The sequence below is a fragment of the Brachyhypopomus gauderio genome, unplaced genomic scaffold (assembly GCF_052324685.1).
Source record: "Brachyhypopomus gauderio isolate BG-103 unplaced genomic scaffold, BGAUD_0.2 sc72, whole genome shotgun sequence".
NCBI classification, from domain to species: domain Eukaryota; kingdom Metazoa; phylum Chordata; class Actinopteri; order Gymnotiformes; family Hypopomidae; genus Brachyhypopomus; species Brachyhypopomus gauderio.
In genome coordinates, this window is record NW_027506893.1 from 85,504 (window position 1) to 107,500 (window position 21,997).

Here is a 21,997-nt window from a genome sequence, read left to right on the forward strand (position 1 = left end):
GCTGTTTATAATGGCCAGGACCTGCTGCCCTATGCTTGTAAAAATCTTTTTAAAAAAGTGAGGAGGCACAGCATCACGAGAAGAACCTGAGGGATTTAAATGTTCCACCACATGCTGTAGTTCTGACAGTGTCACAGGCTCAAACCTATCAAACACAACCAGACAAGAAGCAGAGACAGATGGGTCAGAGACAGGAGCAGTGATAAGTGCTCTTGCAGTGGTGATCTTGTCAATAAAAAAGTGCAGAAAGTTTTCACACAATTCCGGTGATGTTTCTACACAAGTTGGCTGTGGAGGTTTAAGAACAGAGTCAATAGTCTTAAATAACACACGTGGGTTTTGTCGGTTTGCCATAATAATATTTGACAGGTGTTCTCGCTTAGCTTCCTTTATGATGTCCTGATAAGAGCGCCAGCAGTCCTGTAAAATCTGAAATGATACAGTTGTGATCAAATTTATTCAACCCCCACTGAAATAAAGTGTTTTGGCCAGTTTGACATTGATTTTGATCATTTCAGTCATCTTACTTACAATTATATCAAAGAGGCACTTATAAATTAGACAAACATAACATAATATTTATGATGGAATAACCACAAATGTCTTTACTGTGCTCACATCATTATCAGTTTTATTCAACCCCCTAGTGACATTATTTTTTAGTACTTAGTACAACATCCTTTTCCAGTTATGACAGCTTTCAAGCGTGAAGCATAGCTTGACACAAGTGTCTTGCAGCGACCTATGGGTATCTTAGCCCATTCTTCATGGGCAAAAGCCTCCAGTTCAGTCACATTCTTAGGCTTGCGCACTGCAACTGCCTTCTTTAGGTCCCACCAGAGGTTCTCAATTGGATTTAAGTCTGGTGATTGCGATGGCCACTCTAGAATGTTCCAGCCTTTCATGTTCAACCATGCTCTAGTGGACTTGGATGTGCTTCGGATCATTGTCCTGTTGGAAGGTCCAACGTCTCCCAAGCCGCAGGTTTGTGACTGACTCCATCACATTTTCCTCCAAGATCTCCTGGTACTGAAGGGAATTCATGGTACCCTGCACACGTTGAAGCTTTCCTGTACCATTAGAAGCAAAACAGCCCCAAAGCATAATTGACCCCCCGCCATGCTTCACAGTAGGCAAGGTGTTCTTTTGTTCATAAGCCTGGTTCTTCCTTCTCCAAACATAGCGCTGGTCCATTGTCCCAAACAGTTCTAATTTAGTTTCATCTGACCACAGTACACTGTTCCAAAACCTTTGTGGCTTGTCCACATGACTTTTGGCATACTGCAGTCGACTTTTCTTGTTCTTTGGAGTCAGCAAGGGGGTGCGTCTGGGCGTTCTGGCATGGAGGTCTTCGTTATGCAGTGCGCGCCTTATTGTGTGAGCTGAAACTTCAGTGCCCACATCTGACAGGTCTTTTTTCAGTTCCTTAGCAGTCACGCGGGGATTTTTCTCCACATTACGCTTCAGGTAGCGCACAGCAGTCGCGGTCAGGATCTTCTTTCTGCCACGACCAGGTAACGTTTCCACTGTGCCCTTTAATTTGAACTTGCGAATGATACTTCCGATAGTGTCTCTTGGAATATTTAACAACTTCGCAATCTTTATATATCCATTGCCATTCTTGTGAAGAGCAATAACCTCTTCTCTTGTCTTCTGGGACCATTCTCTTGCCTTCACCATGCTTGGAAACACACCAGTAGATGTCTAGAAGGAGCTGAGTATCACAGTCCTTTTAAATCTGCCTAATTGGTGCTTATCATGCTTGATTGCTGCTCGTTGACATCCACAGATGTTTTCAATACCTGATGGAAAACACTGGAATGAACCTCTGTTCTTAGGAGTGGTAGTCGTAAAGGGGTTGTGTCAATGAAGAAATCACAAAAAGGCCATTTAATACTTTATGACAAAAAAAATTGATGCTATCTTAGTTGCATTTAGTTCTTTAACAAGTCCTTGTAAGATTTCATTATGAACACAATTACAAATGTGCACTGAATTCCATAAAACCCTTCGCAGCATTGGGGGTTGAATAAATTTGATCACAACTGTACGTGCAGCTTGTCCTTCTTCCATCTGCGTTCAGCTCTGTGACATTCCCGTTTTGCTGCACGAGTTCTGTCACTGAACCAGGGCTCAGGTTTAACTTTAGGCTGTATGGCCCTCAATGGAGCCACTGAGTCCAGTATAGAACGTACGGATGAGTGAAACCAGGAGCTGAGCTCCTCTGTGTCAGTACAGACTGACTTACTCACACATGACTGTGTGTTCACACCTCTCCTGTTCACATTACTCACACATGACTGTGTGTTCACACCTCTCCTGTTCACATTACTCACACATGACTGTGTGTTCACACCTCTCCTGTTCACATTACTCACACATGACTGTGTGTTCACACCTCTCCTGTTCACATTACTCACACATGACTGTGTGCTCACACCTCTCCTGTTCACATTACTCACACATGACTGTGTGTTCACACTTCTCCTGTTCACATTACTCACACATGACTGTGTGCTCACACCTCTCCTGTTCACATTACTCACACATGACTGTGTGTTCACACCTCTCCTGTTCACATTACTCACACATGACTGTGTGTTCACACCTCTCCTGTTCACATTACTCACACATGACTGTGTGCTCACACCTCTCCTGTTCACATTACTCACACATGACTGTGTGTTCACACTTCTCCTGTTCACATTACTCACACATGACTGTGTGCTCACACCTCTCCTGTTCACATTACTCACACATGACTGTGTGCTCACACCTCTCCTGTTCACATTACTCACACATGACTGTGTGCTCACACCTCTCCTGTTCACATTACTCACACATGACTGTGTGCTCACACCTCTCCTGTTCACATTACTCACACATGACTGTGTGTTCACACCTCTCCTGTTCACATTACTCACACATGACTGTGTGTTCACACCTCTCCTGTTCACATTACTCACACATGACTGTGTGTTCACACCTCTCCTGTTCACATTACTCACACATGACTGTGTGTTCACACCTCTCCTGTTCACATTACTCACACATGACTGTGTGCTCACACCTCTCCTGTTCACATTACTCACACATGACTGTGTGTTCACACCTCTCCTGTTCACATTACTCACACATGACTGTGTGCTCACACCTCTCCTGTTCACATTACTCACACATGACTGTGTGTTCACACCTCTCCTGTTCACATTACTCACACATGACTGTGTGTTCACACCTCTCCTGTTCACATTACTCACACACGACTGTGTGTTCACCAGTGTTGGGAACGTTACTTTAAAAAAGTAATTAGTTATAGTTACTCACTACTTGTTCAAAAAAGTAACTGAGTTAGTAACTGAATTACTTCATAATAAAAGTAACTCATTACCAGGGAAAGTAACTATTTGCGTTACAGTTAAAAAAAGGTTATATGCCAATTAATTAAGTTTTTTTTAAGCAGTTTTCACAGTCAGTTGAAATGAGTAGATCAGAAAATTGTTTAACTTTTGATATTTATTGCACATCCACAGACCAGTGCAGGATAAAATCCTTTAAAATCCCAAATCTTTGGGGAAAAAAAGCAAAAGTAAACAGTTACACTATATAAAGTGCATTTACATCTATGAAATTAAATTAAATTCTCTCAACCTGAGACAACTGGTTTGTTTACAACAGAAGTAAACTTAACAATAAAACCTCTATTCTTAATTAAATAAATCAAATACCCAGTCTGGTAGACATTCAGGAACTTCAAGTATTTTCTTATATAATGTTTATTTCGCCTTGAAAGTTCTAGTTTTCTTCGCCTTGCACCTGACGCCATTTCGGCCTCTTCTCCGTTTGTGTCGTGTCACTCGCGTGCTTCGGCACGCGTGTAAAAACACTGGCTCTGATTGGCTATCATAACGCTGCCTTAGCCAATCACTTACTGACTTGTTAAGTTAAACACGTGTTACACCGAGAACTGTGACCTATCGAGATCTGATACTCCTCACTAGCCTGGGCAGCGGTCCGCTCGCATTTCCAAGAAGTTGACATGGTAACACTACTTGATGTGATTTCATCACTAAAATCCTCTACTTGTGAACTGGACCCTTTACCAACAAGCTTTTTCAAGCAGGTTCTGAGCTCATTAGCAAATGAAGTTCTAACAATTGTTAATCGGTCTCTGCAATTGGGTGAATTCCCTAAATTTTTTAAAACTGCAATGGTTAAACCACTATTAAAGAACAGAAATCTTGATCCCACAATTCTTAATAATTATCGACCTATATCTAACCTTTCCTTTCTTAGCAAAATCATTGAAAAAGTAGTGTCAATCCAGTTGAATGACTATGTCAAAGTAAATCAAATAAATGACACTTTTCAATCTGGTTTCAGAGCTCTCCACAGCACTGAAACAGCCCTAGTTAAAGTAGTAAATGACTTGAGATTGAATAAGGCTGCAGGCAAACTCTCAGTCCTTTTTCTGCTAGATTTAAGCGCCGCTTTTGACACCGTTGATCATGAAATACTTCTTGATCGACTACAGAGCTGGGTAGGCCTTAGTGGCTTAGTCTTAGACTGGTTTAGATCGTACCTAACTGGGCGTGATTACTATGTAGCATTAGGTACCTCTTCCTCCACACGTCAAAAAATAACTTGTGGCGTCCCCCAAGGATCAATTCTTGGGCCGTTACTATTCAACCTATATATGCTTCCGTTACCACACATCATTAATAAACATGGTATTAGTTATCATCAATATGCAGATGACACTCAACTTTATATTTCGCTAGAACCTAAAGCCCTAAAATCTATTTGCTCACTGTTTGACTGCATAGATGATATACAGACATGGATGTCTGACAATTTTCTGCAATTAAATAAACAGAAGACAGAGGTTCTTGTTCTTGGCAGTGATTCACAAAGGAATGATGTCCAGACTTATTTAAATCAAATGAATCTGAAAGCCAGACAATGTGTTAAGAACCTGGGCGTCACCTTTGATAATGAGCTCAGCTTCAAATCACACATCATGACTACATGCAAGACAGCTTACTTTCATCTTCGAAACATCGCTAAGGTCCGAGATATGCTCTCTCCTGCTGACAGTGAAAAACTTGTCCATGCATTTATCACATCAAGGCTAGATTATTGTAACGCTGTTCTATCTGCTCTTCCAAAGAGCTCCATTTCGCACCTACAGCGAGTTCAGAACGCGGCTGCAAGGGTTCTGACCCGCAGGAGAAAGAGAGATCATATTACACCTGCACTCCACTCACTGCACTGGTTACCTGTCAGCTTTAGAATAGATTTTAAGGTTCTAGTCATGGTTTTTAAATGTCTTCATGGTCTTGCCCCTCTTTACCTAAGTGAAATGATTGTTAGATATGTTCCAGTCAGGTCTCTCAGGTCTTCAAACAGTAATCTACTGGTGATTCCTAAAAGCCGATTAAAGATTGGCGAGGGTGCTTTTAGCCACTATGGCCCAAAGCTCTGGAATTCTCTTCCTGAAGAGCTCAAAGGCATTTCATCCCTGCATAGTTTTAAGAGCAGTCTCAAAACATTCCTGTTTAGATCCGCTTTTAGTTAAGAAACTCTTAATAGTTTTATCTTATTTACTTTACTTTTTATGTTATTTTAATATTTTTATCTTTAATTTCTTTTAACATTTTCTTTTTGTCTTTTTGTCTTTGTCTTATCTCCTTTTAATGTTTCTTTTATTTATACTGTAAAGCACTTTGAGTTACATGTATGTATGAAAGGTGCTATACAAATAAAGATTATTATTATTATTATTAGTATATCGATATATAGTAACGCACCGCTTTTAATGACCAGTAACGTCAACGGCGTTGTAACGACAGGAAAAGTAACTAATTATATTATCCCGTTACTGACAAAATGACGACGTTACCTAACGCCGTTATTTTTAACGGCGTTATTCGCAACACTGGTGTTCACACCTCTCCTGTTCACATTACTCACACACGACTGTGTGCTCACACCTCTCCTGTTCACATTGCTCACACATGACTGTGTGCTCACACCTCTCCTGTTCACATTACTCACACATGACTGTGTGTTCACACCTCTCCTGTTCACATTACTCACACATGACTGTGTGTTCACACCTCTCCTGTTCACATTACTCACACATGACTGCACTGACACGTTCAGCCCAATCACATCACAACATTCACAGATGACACTACAGTCAGTATATGACACTACATCACCAATAATGATGACACACTGTACAGACAGGATGTGGAGCAGCTAACCAGGGCCTCAGAGAGGATCATGGGAGCCCCACTCCCACCCTAGCAGACGTTTATAAAGATGGATGTGTCAGAAACAGGCATGAAAATCTGTCACCTTTCGGCGAAATTCGCCGTTTTGAAGTCGAAAAGGGTGACCTACGTGAATCGTGTAGATCCGAGGAGTTTTTTTTTTGGGGGGGATCGGGGGTCGGGAGTTTATATGTATATATTTTAATTATCATATTGACTTAATAAGCAAACAGAGCACTTCCGAAATCGGCAATTCCAGCAGTTTCCGCCCAGAACCTTCATGGAGGCCAAATAGCGTTCAATCATACGAACGTTCATGTTATTCATTTACTGCTAAGCAGGACGAGAAGCAGGACCTAGTGCTACACCGCGGACAAGTCAGAAGAGCGTACATTTACCACTACATTTACCAGATCGTACATTTCCCAGTAGATTTAATTGGGTTATTAATGGTTTCAATCGTTTTCATATTTTGCGGTAAAACAAAGTTACTGCCGTTCGCTACAGCGTTGAACACTGTCAGAAAAAGCCACAAGCTCTTGTGATAAATAGGTAGATGGGCATACTAAATTCGCGTCAACCCCGTGTAGTTAACGGCGACATAAAATGAGAAACAAGATTTTTTTTCTAGTGTGTCTGTAGTTGTAACTGGTGAATCCAGGGACGTGTGAGGATAACATTCGCGCCAGGGCTGAAAAGGTTGAAGATGAAGTTATAAACGCTTGTCCTTTGAGTCTACCCTGTGCTTTAGCCCATGTTAGAAAATAAAAACACGTGAACCGTGGTATTTTTACACTCATTTTCGCCGTATTTATTGGTTCATTAAGACGTAATGGTTTTGACTAAGCCATCCGGAATGGCGAAAACAGCTTCTCGCATTTACGGATCTGGCTCGTATATTGAATCCACTGACAAGACAGTCAAAACATTTTTTTAATGGATTTTACTATATTTTACGGAGCCCGTAAGGTGACATCATGTAAAAAATAATAACGCGTGGCCACGACTTATTAACACGTGGGAACGAGATACTAATGTCGCCTTTCACACGCGGCAACTAAGTTTATTTTTCCCAGGGATGTTCGCGAACTGACTGCCCAATGAAGGTAAACCTGGCTTTATATAAAGTAATACTTAATTATCTTGTTCGCACGCGTTAATTATCTCGTTTGCACGCGTTAGTAAGTCGTGGCCACGCGTTATTATATTTTTTACATGATGTCACCTTACGGGCTCCGTAATATTTGGCATCACCTGTCGCTGTATCCCCGTACACCAGCAGCCACCCCCCCCCCCCCCCCCCCGTCGCCGTATCCCCATGACGTCACATGTCAATGCCCCCCACGTCAACGCCCTGTCGCCGTATCCCCATGACGTCACATGCCCCGCCCCCCGGTCTTCTCACCTTTTTAACCCCTGACCCATTTTCATGCCTGCAGAAAGGCCTCCACCATCATGCTGGACCCTCTCATCCCTCCCACCACCTCTTTGTGCTCCACCCTCTGGTAGGAGCTGCAGAACATCTGGGCAACATCCTCCAGATTGTACAACAGTTTCTGTCCTCAGACCATCAAGACAATGAACTCCCTCCACAAACTGCCCCCATCACCCCATCAGGGACTTTAATGTGAAGAGCTATTTGCAAACACACTTTACAACTTTGATCTAAACTCTCCACTCAGGGATTTTACTCCTGCTCTTCTGATCTTTAATGACTTAAAGATCACTTTAATGACTTACCAGAACTTTCTTACACACATGCTGCTCTTTCAATTGTCTGTTTCTAAATGTGTTTAATATGTTCTTATAGAATAGAATAGAATAGAATATACTTTATTAATCTTGGAGGACATAAGGGTCTCAGTAGCATGTAACAGTGATGGATATATACACAGTAGAAAGATTCACACAGTATAAAATATAATATAAGGAATGTAATAGAAAGTATAATAGAAAAAGAAAGAAGCGTAACCATAATTGAGCAGTCAGATGTAGAAACAGATGAACTAGACACTGGATTGTGTACAGTATATACAGACTATGGATTAAGATATTAAGTAGTCATTAAATATAAATGCTAGAGTGGTAAAGTGGCAGAGTACAATAATACAGCAGGTATATAATGTGACAGTAGTTATTGTATTTAGAGGTGGACTGTTGCTGCCATGTAGCCCTGCATGTACGTAGATGTACACACACGACACAGTCTTATTAGACTACTGATATCACACAGTGTAAGTCCAGTTTTAGGTTCTTCTGATGTAGGTTAATAGTGCACTAGAGTTCTGAAGGGTGAGAATAAACATAAGAGCTCAAATAAACACAAACAGCAGTGATGTGGAGAAGAGTGAACAAAGCCGTCTGCATGGAGGACGCCATCTTGGAGATGAGAGTGGAGGAACCCTCACTACAGTTCCCAGCATCTCTAGCTGCTCCATGAAGACTGATCTGTGAACACACACATCTCTCTCAATTCAATTCAATTTCAATTCAATAAGCTTTATTGGCATGACCATATGCAGTTACAGTATTGCCAAAGCAGTGTTATCGTTCAACATGAATAAATCATTGAAAAATATGAACAATTATAATTATGATGAACATGAATTTAAAGTTGAAGAAGTGAAAAGAAAGGAAAGCAAATAAATAAGTAGAGGGGAAGAAATGAATAGATCAATATAAATCAAAGTGATTACAAACAAGGTATGTGTGTGTGCATTTGTGTGTGTATGTGTGTGTTTGTGCGTGCGTGTGTGTGTGTGCTACTCACTGTCCCTCATGTTGTGTAAGGTAGATACATATCTCCCTGCTAAAGTGTGTGTGTGTGTGTGTGTGTGTGTGTGTGTGTGTGTGTGTGTGCTACTCACTGTCCCTCATGTTGTGTAAGGTAGATACATATCTCCCTGCTAAAGTGCTGCTTTCTTTCTTTTCTCCCAGGAGGATGGGGAGTTTGTCATTATTAGATAGGGACTTAAAGATGGGGTGAATCAGCTCAAATTTTGTGAAGTAGATCTGACGTATTTGTTGAAATGTTTCACATTCAGTGAGGAAGTGCAGCTCTGTCTCTACAGTTACACTTTTACACTGTTGGCAGAGTCTCTGCTCTCTGGGCAGCCATGATTTCTTGTATCGGCCGGTCTCGATGGCCAGGCTGTGTTCACTGAGTCTGTACTTTGTCAACGTGGTTCTGTGTTTAGTATCAGTCACTGTAAGCAGGTTGTCTACTACAGTGTACTGTCGTTTTAGGGCCAGATAGCACTGCATTTTGTTTTGTGCTTGTGTTTGTGCGTTCCAATGCGTGATGTAGTTTTGTTTTTGAAGTGTTATAATTTGGTTTGGCCTGATTGATTGTATTCCAGTCTGGTCCTGATGTGGAACAATGTTAGTGTTGGTTAGTGAACTCAGTGTCAGGACCAGCTGTGTGAGGGGACTCTTCTCCAGTCTGGTCCTGATGTGGAACAGTGTTAGTGTTGGTTAGTGTCAGGACCAGCTGTGTGAGGGACTCTTCTCCAGTCTGGTCCTGATGTGGGACAGTGTTAGTGTTGGTTAGTGAACTCAGTGTCAGGACCAGCTGTGTGAGGGACTCTTCTCCAGTCTGGTCCTGATGTGGGACAGTGTTAGTGTTGGTTAGTGAACTCAGTGTCAGGACCAGCTGTGTGAGGGACTCTTCTCCAGTCTGGTCCTGATGTGGGACAGTGTTAGTGTTGGTTAGTGAACTCAGTGTCAGGACCAGCTGTGTGAGGGACTCTTCTCCAGTCTGGTCCTGATGTGGGACAGTGTTAGTGTTGGTTAGTGAACTCAGTGTCAGGACCAGCTGTGTGAGGACTCTTCTCTCTGCTCAGCTCTTGGCATTGCAGGGCTTTGTAGTGGTAGGAGTGAGGGTCACTGTTTTTTACATGTAGTCAATATTTAATACTCCTTTTTTGAATTTTGAGTAATAGTGGGAATTGGCCTAACTCAGCTCTACAGGCATTATTTGTTGTCTTCCTGTGGACGTGCAGAATACTTTTACAAAATTCATATTGCATTATCTCAATTGGGTGTCTGTTCCATTGTTCAAAATTGTGGTTTACGAGTGGCCCCCACACCTCACTACTATACAATAGAATTGGTTCTATGACAGACTGGAATATGTTTAGCCAAATTTGAATTGGTATTTGAATTTGAATTTGCCGTTTGATTGCATAGAATGCCCTGCGTGCTTTCTCTCTCAGTTCATTAACTGCTGGATTGAAGTTTCCAGTTGAACTAATCTTCAAACCTAAGTAATTGTAGTCTGTACAGGACTCTAAGGTTTGTGACCCTAGTGCAGTGTTTCTCAAAGTGTGGGGCGCATGGGTATTGCAGGTGGGGCGCAAGCAATTGGAAGAAATGAACCTTTTTAAGCTTGTCGTTTTAATGCCTGTTTGTTTTGCATAAGCCCCGGATGTTTAAAATATCTGCATAACAGTTTAAACAGTACAACAGGGCAGTAGATGTGTGTGTACAAAATGGACAAATTTGTTACAAGGACAAAAGATGGCGATTCCGCGCCAACAGAGAAACAGAAGACAGACAGGCCAAATCAATCAAAACGCCAACCAAAAAGAAGGTATGATGAAGCATATCTTGCTTTTGGATTCACTGTAGCTGAGGTGGGGGATGAGGAGCGACCCATGTGTGTTCTGTCTTAGACAGCTAGCAGCAGACAGTATGAGGCCTAACAAATTGCGCAGACACTTGGAGACCTCGCACCCAGCTCATGTTGATAAGCCCATACATTTTTTCCAACAAAAACTCACAGAATACCGTCAGCAGGAAAAGCGCAAGGTGAAAGCTGCGTCAGTGAATAGTAAAGCACAAATGGCATCATACAGTCGCATATAGAGTTGCCCAGTGCAAGAAACCACACACAATAGCTGAGCAACTTATTCTCCCTGCAGCTGTTGACATGGTGTCAATTATGCTGGATGAGATAAGCGCTACGACGTTGAAAACAATCCCTCTGTCAAACGACACAATTGTGAGGCGTATTTGCGACATTTCCAATGATCTTGAAGCACAACTCATAGAAAAACTGAAAGAAAATCATTTTGCAATACAAGTGGACGAAGCCACAGACAGCAGTAAAAACTGTTTGTTAATTTCGTATGTCCGCTTTGTAAATTCGGAGTCACTGACAATGAGCGAGGATTTGCTTTTTTGCAAATCCGTGCAAACAAGAGCCACGGCTGAGGAGCTCTTCAACATTACGGACAGCTACTTCACAGAACACGAGCTGAAATGGGAACATTGTGTGGGGTTTTGCTCTGATGGTGCACAAACTATGGAAGGGAAAAGGAAAGGACTGCAGACATTAGTCAAGAGGGCTGCTCCAGACGCGCAGTGGACGCACTGCATCATCCATTGGGAAGCGCTGGCTTCCAGGCAGCTCAGCCCCGAACTAAACAAGGTTTTGAAAGCGGTTGCGGATGTGGTCAATTTCATCAAAACGCGACCTCTGAAAGCGAGACTGTTCTCCGCTCTTTGTGAGGAGATGGGATCTGATCACACAGCTGTGCTGTTTCACAGCGAAGCAAGGTGGCTCTCCCGAGGAAAAGTGCTGTCGCACGTCTTTGAGCTCAGAACGGAGATTCGGGTGTTTTTGGAGGAAGAGCGCATGTATGAGGCAGCGGGCAAATTTGGTGATCAACTATGTCTGATGAAACTGGCTGAATGAATTAAATCTTCAGCTTCAAAGCAGAGACAAGCACCTACCTCACCTAGCAGTCAAGATAACGGCATTCATCCGAAAGCTCGAAGTATGGGGCAGGCGCCTCGATCAAGGAAATACTGATGTCTTTGAGAATCTGACTGAAGTTGCTGAAACCGTTGATTCTGGAGCCGCCACAGTGATCCCATGCATACAACAGCACAATAATGCATTAAGAGGATTGTTTAAAAAATACTTTCCAAATAGTGCTGCTCAGTATGACTCGATTGTGGACCCATTCAATGCAGCAGGTAGGTGTTTTGGTTATTTTATATGTTGTAGGCTATATATTATATGCTGTACCTACTACTTCTAGTGGACTTGCAATGACAACTAAAGTATTTTAGCACCAGCTGACTTTAGCTCTGCTACAGAGGAACAACTGATTGAGGTGACCTCTGACTCCACCCTGAGGCTAAGATTCACATCTGAGCCACTCAGTCACTTCTGGCTTGAAATGGAAAGGGAGTATCCACTCATTGGGCAGAGAACTGTGGACATTCTTCTTCCCTTTGCCACATCCTGCCTCTGTGAGATCGGCTTTTCAGCTGTTGCTTCCCTGAAAACAAAGTACGGATCTCAGCTTAACGTTGAGCATGACTTGAGAGTGGCAGTGTCAAGCATGCAACCCCGTTTTGAAAGGATGTGCAGTGCAAAAACAGGCTAATTGCAGCCACTGATGCTGTGATTATGCATGCATAGACATTTGTTTACCTGCCTTTCCTTCTGATTGAAAAAGGGAGAAACTGAACCAGTAGAAACTTAATTAGTAGGCCAATTTTCTATATTTTTGAAATTTTGAACATTGATGTTAATGTTTAATCTGGTGTTATAATGTTAATCTGTTTAAGAGACAGAAATTGATGTTAGTTCAATAAATTACAAAATGTAAAACTTGCATTTGTATTTTATTACCATTTTGTTTGGGTGATATGGGACAGGTGGGGCGTGGAATTTCCCCTTCTTCTGAGGTGGGGAATGATAGAAAAAGTTTGAGAACCACTGCCCTAGTGTGAAATGTGATGTGCTTCCCTGAGATCTGGCTCTTTTTTGGAAGGTTATTGTTTTGGTCTTTTTCAAGTTCACTGCCAGGGCCCAGTTCTGGCAGTACTGCTCCAGCAGGTCCAAGTTCTGCTGTAGCCCCTTCTCTGTGGTGGACAACAGAACCAGATCATCTGCATAGAGCAGAAACTTGATTTCTGAGTCATGTAGAGTGAGACCAGGTGCTGCAGAGCGTTCTAAGATGGTGGCCAATTCATTGATATATATGTTGAATAATGTTGGGCTTAAGCAACAGCCTTGTCTCACTCCACGCTCCTGGGAGAAGAATGTGCTTCTTTTGTTGCCAATCTTTATACCGCACCTATTCTTTGTGTACATGGATTTAATAATGTCATATATTTTACCCCCTACACCACTTTCTAATAATTTGTAAAATAGACCATTGTGCCAAATTGTGTCAAATGCTTTTTTAAAGTCTATGAAACATGCAAATTTTGGCTGTTTTCTGGTTAACATGTAGGTCAATTAGAGTGTGTAGGGTGTAAATATGATCTGATGTGCGGTGATTTGGTATGAATCCAATCCGACTTTTACTCAAAACACTGTGCTTCATAAGGAAGTTTATAAGTCTTGAATTAATGATACTACAGAGTAGCTTCCCCAGATTACTGTTCACACAGATGCCTCGGTAGTTATTAGGGTCGAATTTATCTCCACTTTTGAAAATCGGTGTTACAAGTCCTTGATTCCAGATATTAGGGAAGTGACCTACACTCAGAATCATGTTGAATAGTTTGAATATGGCCAATTGGAATTTTTTACTTGTATGTTTGATCATTTCATTTAAAATGGCGTCAGGCCCACTTGCTTTCTTTGGTTTAAGGTAGATATTTTATTTTTAAGTTCCTGCTCAGTAATGGGGGAGTCCAGGGGATTCTGGTACTGTTTTATTGCCCGTTCTTATATGTTAAGTTTTTCAGTTATATGTTCAGGTATTGTATTGGGTAATTTATTATAGAGTGACTTAAAATGTGTTATCCATATGTCACTATTTTGGATAACCAATTCTTCAGATTTAGATTTATTAAGAGTGTTCCAGTGGTTCCAAAAATTATTTGTATTGATGGACTCCTCAATTAGTGTCAGTTGTTGTGTATATTGAGCTTTTTTGATTCTGAGTGTACGTTTGTAGAGTTTCAGTGTTTCACAGTACTAAAGGCATAAATCTGCATTGTTTGGGAGTTTGTGTTTTTGGTTTGATAGTTTTCTTAATTCTTTTCTGATGTTTTGACATTCTGTATCAAACCACTTATTATCTGTTGGATTTGGTTTGTTCCTTAATTTTCTTAGGTTGCATATTTTGGCAGTTTTAATAAAAATATGATTTATATTCTTAACTGCAAGATTGATGCCTTCGTTACTGTGAGTGTGTGTGGTGTCCAGAAAGGTGTCTAAAAGTGTTTGAATTTCTTGAGTGCTGATTGCTTTCTGGAACTCTTCTGTGTTGTTTGGGCCCATCTGTGTGGTCTCCTGATATTAAACAGCTTACTGGGCTGTGTGAGTGCAGTGTTGTTATTCTCTGTCCTTTTAATGAACACAGTGATTTGGCTGTGATCAGACAGAGGAGTTAGTGGTTTAACAATGAATGCACTGAGAGAGAAAGGGTCTAAATCTGTTATGACATAATCTACTGTACTGTTACCAAGAAGTGAGCAAAAGGTGTATCTCCCCAAAGAGTCCCCTCGTGTCCTACCGTTGACGATGTACAGACCCAGATTTCGACAGAGCTGCAGGAGGTCCTTCCCATTCTTGTTTGTCTGTGTGTCAGAGTTATATCGGGGCAGATTATTAAAGTTTCTTGGGTAATGATATCCAAATATGTGATTGTTACCTTGTTCTGTGTTGAGATCAGGTAGAGATCCGGTACGAGCGTTCAGATCCCCCCAGATCAGCACACTTCCCTGGGCCTGGAAGGTGCTGATTTGATCATGGAGACTGGGCAAAATATCTTCGTTGTAGTAAGGGGATTCACATGGAGGAATGTAGATTGAACAAAGAAATATATTGTTTGGAGTGTTTAGAATTTCTTTATTAATTTTAAGCCAAATATGTGTTTTTTCTAATTTTAGAGGAGTTATGAATTTAGACAGTTCTGATCTATACCAAATAATGATTCCACCTGAGTCTCTGCCTCTTTTGATGTTGGGCTGTTTAACAGAGGGGATTAATATTTCCTTGTAGTTTGCGGGACAGTGAGTGACTGAGTCTGATTTACTCCAGGTTTCCTGGAGAATTATAATGTCATTGTCTTTTGTGTTGTTTGTGAAATCATTGTTTGTGGTTTTGTGTCCAAACAGGGATGATTTAATACCCTGAATGTTCCACATGGAGATAGATAATGGTTTCATTCTTTAAATGTGATATATAATACTAGTACAAAAGAATTAGAATGAGATAAACCTGTAAATATGAAGTATTGCTATTATATGTGTAAACATTCATGCATATAAACATACATGTTAAGATGTCCAACGACCAACAAATATATATACAATGTTAAATATTTATCTGTTTATCTATTAATTTATTTCTCAATTTATGAATTTCGATCATGGGACTTAGCTGAACAGTCTGTTGCATATGAGGTTGAGGAGCTGCTTGATTTCGTCCATCTCTATTATTTGTGGGGGTTGTAGTTTTTACTGCAGAGGCGTATGTCTGTTGGTGTGGCTGCTTGCTGTGGTTGAGTGTTGGTGGTGGGTGTGTCTGGCTAGATGTTGATGGTGAGTGAACTTCTCTGTGGGCTGCTGGTCTTGGTTTGGTGTGTCTCTGCGGGGTTGTGGTCTGGCGTGCTGGTCTTGTACGATGTGATGAGAAGTCGTGTTGAAGGTGAGGTGGGGGTGTGGGGTGGTAGTGGGTGTATTGTAGATGAGGTGGGGGTGTGCGGTGGTAGTGGGTGTGTTGTAGATGAGGTGGAGGTGTGGGGTGGTAGTGGGTGTGTTGTAGATGAGGTGGGGGTGTGGGGTGGTAGTGGGTGTGTTGTAGATGAGGTGGGGGTGTGGGGTGGTAGTGGGCGTGTTGTAGATGAGGTGGGGGTGTGGGGTGGTAGTGGGCGTGTTGTAGATGAGGTGGGGGTGTGGGGTGGTAGTGGGTGTGTTGTAGATGAGGTGGGGGTGTGTGGTGGTAGTGGGTGTGTTGTAGATGAGGTGGAGGTGTGGGGTGGTAGTGGGTGTGTTGTAGGTGAGGTGGGGGTGTGGGGTGGTAGTGGGCGTGTTGTAGATGAGGTGAGGGTGTGGGGTGGTAGTGGGCGTGTGGTAGATGAGGTGGGGGTGTGGGGTGGTAGTAGGCGTGTTGTAGATGAGGTGGGGGTGTGGGGTGGTAGTGGGTGTGTTGTAGATGAGGTGGGGGTGTGGGGTGGTAGTGGGTGTATTATAGATGAGGTGAGGGTGTGGGGTGGTAGTGGGTGTGTTGTAGATGAGGTGGGGGTGTGGGGTGGTAGTGGGTGTGTTGTAGATGAGGTGGGGGTGTGGGGTGGTAGTGGGCGTGTTGTAGATGAGGTGGGGGTGTGGGGTGGTAGTGGGCGTGTTGTAGATGAGGTGGGGGTGTGGGGTGGTAGTGGGCGTGTTGTAGATGAGGTGGAGGTGTGGGGTGGTAGTGGGCGTGTTGTAGATGAGGTGGGGGTGTGGGGTGGTAGTGGGTGTGTTGTAGATGAGGTGGGGGTGTGGGGTGGTAGTGGGCGTGTTGTAGATGAGGTGGGGGTGTGCGGTGGTAGTGGGTGTGTTGTAGATGAGGTGGGGGTGTGGGGTGGTAGTGGGCGTGTTGTAGATGAGGTGGGGGTGTGGGGTGGTAGTGGGCGTGTTGTAGATGAGGTGGGGGTGTGGGGTGGTAGTGGGTGTGTTGTAGATGAGGTGGGGGTGTGGGGTGGTAGTGGGCGTGTTGTAGATGAGGTGGGGGTGTGCGGTGGTAGTGGGTGTGTTGTAGATGAGGTGGGGGTGTGGGGTGGTAGTGGGCGTGTTGTAGATGAGGTGGGGGTGTGGGGTGGTAGTGGGCGTGTTGTAGATGAGGTGGGGGTGTGGGGTGGTAGTGGGCGTGTTGTAGATGAGGTGGGGGTGTGGGGTGGTAGTGGGCGTGTTGTAGATGAGGTGGGGGTGTGGGGTGGTAGTGGGTGTGTTGTAGATGAGGTGGGGGTGTGGGGTGGTAGTGGGCGTGTTGTAGATGAGGTGGGGGTGTGGGGTGGTAGTGGGCGTGTTGTAGATGAGGTGGGTGTGTGGGGTGGTAGTGGGCGTGTTGTAGATGAGGTGGGTGTGTGGGGTGGTAGTGGGCGTGTTGTAGATGAGGTGGGGGTGTGGGGTGGTAGTGGGTGTGTTGTAGATGAGGTGGGGGTGTGGGGTGGTAGTGGGTGTGTTGTAGATGAGGTGGGGGTGTGGGGTGGTAGTGGGTGTGTTGTAGATGAGGTGGGGGTGTGGGGTGGTAGTAGGCGTGTTGTAGATGAGGTGGGGGTGTGGGGTGGTAGTGGGCGTGTTGTAGATGAGGTGGGGGTGTGGGTGTGTTGTAGATGAGGTGGGGGTGTGGGGTGGTAGTGGGTGTGTTGTAGATGAGGTGGGGGTGTGGGGTGGTAGTGGGTGTGTGGTAGATGAGGTGGGGGTGTGGGGTGGTAGTAGGCGTGTTGTAGATGAGGTGGGGGTGTGGGGTGGTAGTAGGCGTGTTGTAGATGAGGTGGGGGTGTGGGGTGGTAGTGGGCGTGTTGTAGATGAGGTGGGGGTGTGGGTGTGTTGTAGATGAGGTGGGGGTGTGGGGTGGTAGTGGGTGTGTTGTAGATGAGGTGGGGGTGTGGGGTGGTAGTGGGCGTGTTGTAGATGAGGTGGGGGTGTGGTGTGGTAGTGGGTGTGTTGTAGATGAGGTGGGGGTGTGGGGTGGTAGTGGGTGTGTTGTAGATGAGGTGGGGGTGTTGGGTGGTAGTGGGTGTGTTGTAGATGAGGTGGGGGTGTGGGGTGGTAGTGGGTGTGTTGTAGATGAGGTGGGGGTGTGGGGTGGTAGTGGGTGTGTTGTAGATGAGGTGGGGGTGTGGGGTGGTAGTGGGCGTGTTGTAGATGAGGTGGGGGTGTGGGGTGGTAGTGGGCGTGTTGTAGATGAGGTGGGGGTGTGGGGTGGTAGTGGGCGTGTTGTAGATGAGGTGTGGGGTGGTAGTGGGCGTGTTGTAGATGAGGTGTGGGGTGGTAGTGGGCGTGTTGTAGATGAGGTGGGGGTGTGGGGTGGTAGTGGGCGTGTTGTAGATGAGGTGGGGGTGTGGGGTGGTAGTGGGTGTGGTAGATGAGGTGGGGGTGTGGGGTGGTAGTGGGTGTGGTAGATGAGGTGGGGGTGTGGGGTGGTAGTGGGTGTGTTGTAGATGAGGTGGGGGTGTGGGGTGGTAGTGGGTGTGTTGTAGATGAGGTGGGGGTGTGGGGTGGTAGTGGGCGTGTTGTAGATGAGGTGGGGGTGTGGGGTGGTAGTGGGCGTGTTGTAGATGAGGTGGGGGTGTGTGGTGGTAGTGGGCGTGTTGTAGATGAGGTGGGGGTGTGGGGTGGTAGTGGGCGTGTTGTAGATGAGGTGGGGGTGTGGGGTGGTAGTGGGTGTGTTGTAGATGAGGTGGGGGTGTGGGGTGGTAGTGGGTGTGTTGTAGATGAGGTGGGGGTGTGGGGTGGTAGTGGGTGTGTTGTAGATGAGGTGGGGGTGTGGGGTGGTAGTGGGCGTGTTGTAGATGAGGTGGGGGTGTGGGGTGGTAGTGGGCGTGTTGTAGATGAGGTGGGGGTGTGGTGTTGTAGTGGGCGTGTTGTAGATGAGGTGGAGGTGTGGGGTGGTAGTGGGCGTGTTGTAGATGAGGTGGGGGTGTGGGGTGGTAGTGGGCGTGTTGTAGATTAGGTGGGGGTGTGGGGTGGTAGTGGGCGTGTTGTAGATGAGGTGGAGGTGTGGGGTGGTAGTGGGCGTGTTGTAGATGAGGTGAGGGTGTGGGGTGGTAGTGGGTGTGTTGTAGATGAGGTGGGGGTGTGGGGTGGTAGTGGGTGTGGTAGATGAGGTGGGGGTGTGGGGTGGTAGAGGGCGTGTTGTAGATGAGGTGGGGGTGTGGGGTGGTAGTGGGTGTGTTGTAGATGAGGTGGGGGTGTGGGGTGGTAGTGGGTGTGTTGTAGATGAGGTGGGGGTGTGGGGTGGTAGTGGGCGTGTTGTAGATGAGGTGGGGGTGTGGGGTGGTAGTGGGCGTGTTGTACGTGAGGTGGGGGTGTGGTGTTGTAGTGGGCGTGTTGTAGATGAGGTGGGGGTGTGGTGTTGTAGTGGGCGTGTTGTAGATGAGGTGGAGGTGTGGGGTGGTAGTGGGCGTGTTGTAGGTGAGGTGGGTGTGTGGGGTGGTAGTGGGTGTGTTGTAGATGAGGTGGGGGTGTGGGGTGGTATGTGCGGGTGGTTGAGTGTGTGTTGATCTTCCTGTGTGATGGTGTCTACAGTGATCTGGTTGCATGTAGGCCGGGTGTTCTGATGCTCCTTGGTGGGCTGTCTGGGCTGCGTCCAAGATCCACGTCTTTCAGATTTTTGGCAAAGATGCTCATGGTGTCTTTGTGCAGGTGGACGTGGTCATGAAGGTCGTGGGTGCTGAGGTTGGTGTGGTGGGCCAGGTGTACATTAGCCATCAGTGTGCAGCCACGGGAGATTTCTGTGTTTATCTTGTGGATTGTAGCTGGATGGAAGTCTTTTCTAGGTAGGATGGTAGAGATGATGATTTTGGAGGAGGGGAAGCTTCCTGTGGCCGTCTGTGCTACTCTTCTTACACACTCTGCTACCTTCTCCTGCTTTGTCCTCAAGTCATTTGTGCCAGTGTGGATGATGGTTTGGGTTACTAGTAATGGCATGTGTGAGGAGTTGAAGGGCATCACTGGTTCCAGGACACCAAATCTTGGCAACCCTGGAACCTGAGAAGAGCTGCTCCTCATTTAAGAATTTTACATTGGAATCAATTAAAATCACTATGTCTGCATCTGTAGGAATATTTGTGTGTGTATTATTAGTTTTATCTGGCTCAGATTGCGCAGGTTGTAGCTCAGGTTGTGCTGGACGGGATTTAGGGTCAGGTTGGGCTGGGCGGGGTTTAGGGTCAGGTTGGGCTGGGCTTGGCTCAGGTCTGGCGGGAGGTGTTTTAGTAGAGGTGGGACGTGGTTCTCGTTGGGTATGAAAAGATTCAGATTGAGTAAGGAGATGTTCTGGATGGACTGGGTGGGTCTTATTGTGGGCAGTCTGTGGCATAGGATCAATTAAGTGTTTGCAGAACTGGATGTCTGCTGGTTGGCTTTCAGTTTCTGTAGCTCCTCCTTCAGGCTGATCATGGTGTTGTTCTTGAGGTGTAGCTCCTCCTTCAGGCTGATGATGGTGTTGTTATTGAGGTGTAGCTCCTCCTCCAGCCTGATCATCGTGTTGTTATTGAGGTGTAGCTCCTCCTTCAGGCTGATGATGGTGTTGTTATTGAGGTGTAGCTCCTCCTTCAGGCTGATGATGGTGTTGTTATTGAGGTGTAGCTCCTCCTTCAGGCTGATGATGGTGTTGTTATTGAGGTGTAGCTCCTCCTTCAGGCTGATGATGGTGTTGATATTGAGGTGTAGCTCCTCCTTCAGGCTGATGATGGTGTTGTTATTGAGGTGTAGCTCCTCCTTCAGGCTGATGATGGTGTTGTTATTGAGGTGTAGCTCCTCCTCCAGGCTGATGATGGTGTTGTCCTGCATGTGTAGTTCTTCTCTGACTGCAGTGAGCTTCCTCCTGATGGTCTCTCTGTCCTCCTGGAGCTTCTGAACTTCTCCTCTCAGTTCCAGGAGAGAGTTCTTAAACTGGTCCAGCTGGCTTTTGAGAAGCTGGGAGAGGTCACTGGATGGTGGGTTAGACAGTAGATGTTTGAGTTCTATGATCTCAACCTCCTGCAGAGAGACACTTTCCCTCAGCTGGGATATTGTGTTTTCTAGATGTTTGCCCAGTGCTGCTCTGTCCTGTGCAGGTCTGTCCTGTGCTGGTCTGTTCTGTGCTGGTCTGTCCTGTGCTGGTCTGTCCTGTGCTGGTCTGTCCTGGGCTGGTCTGTCCTGTGCAGGTCTGTCCTGTGCTGGTCTGTCCTGTGCTGGACTGTCCTGTGCAGGTCTGTTCTGTGCTGGTCTGTCCTGTGCTGGTCTGTTCTGTGCAGGTCTGTTCTGTGCAGGTCTGTCCTGTGCAGGTCTGTCCTGTGCTGGACTGTCCTGTGCAGGTTTGTCCTGTGCAGGTCTGTCCTGTGCAGGTCTGTCCTGTGCTGGTCTGTTCTGTGCAGGTCTGTCCTGTGCAGGTCTGTCCTGTGCAGGTCTGTTCTGTGCAGGTCTGTCCTGTGCAGGTCTGTCCTGTGCAGGTCTGTCCTGTGCTGTGTCAGGCTGAGAGGTGTTTTCCTGCCCCTCCCCCGGTCCCTGCGTTACTCGGGTGTTAGTCTTCCCCTCTACAGTTTCCCTCTCAGTCTCTGCTAGTGCTTTAATGAAATTAAAGTCCTCCTGAACAGAGCAAAGACTCACTGCCTTGAAACATGATGGTTCCATTGTAATAAATATTCAGTTAGGTATTGTCACCATCTTCATTTTCAACCAGTATCTGTCTACCACTACATATGCCCCTCTTTTTATGTGGTTTGTAGTGGGCACAGATGGCTCTATGCCAGGCATCAGTGTAGTCCGTATACAGTAGGAGATTGGTAATGGTGGGTTTCTTTCCCACTGTACTAGAGTCAGCTGCGAGGCTCTCTGGGTTTTCTTTTAGCACTTTATGCTTGTATGTTTTCTTGGCCTGTGTGGTGTTTAGTTCTGCTGGGTATCTTATAGTGAGGGGGCGGAGTTTTCCCACAGTTGCATCAGCCATGGCTAACTCTGCTGGCTACTACTCTAGGTTACCAGTAACAATAGCACAGGTGCTAATTTTTAATGTTTGAACAAACAAATATGCTTGAAATGTGCTAGAGATGAGGCTC

General features: G+C 45.2%; 1 protein-coding gene across 2 annotated transcripts in view; it reads left to right on the forward strand.

Annotated features, from left to right (window-relative positions):
- Nucleotides 1–21,997, forward strand: part of LOC143491208 (ribonuclease inhibitor-like) — a 64,482-nt gene that overhangs the window by 40,260 nt on the left and 2,225 nt on the right. The window lies entirely within an intron of this gene.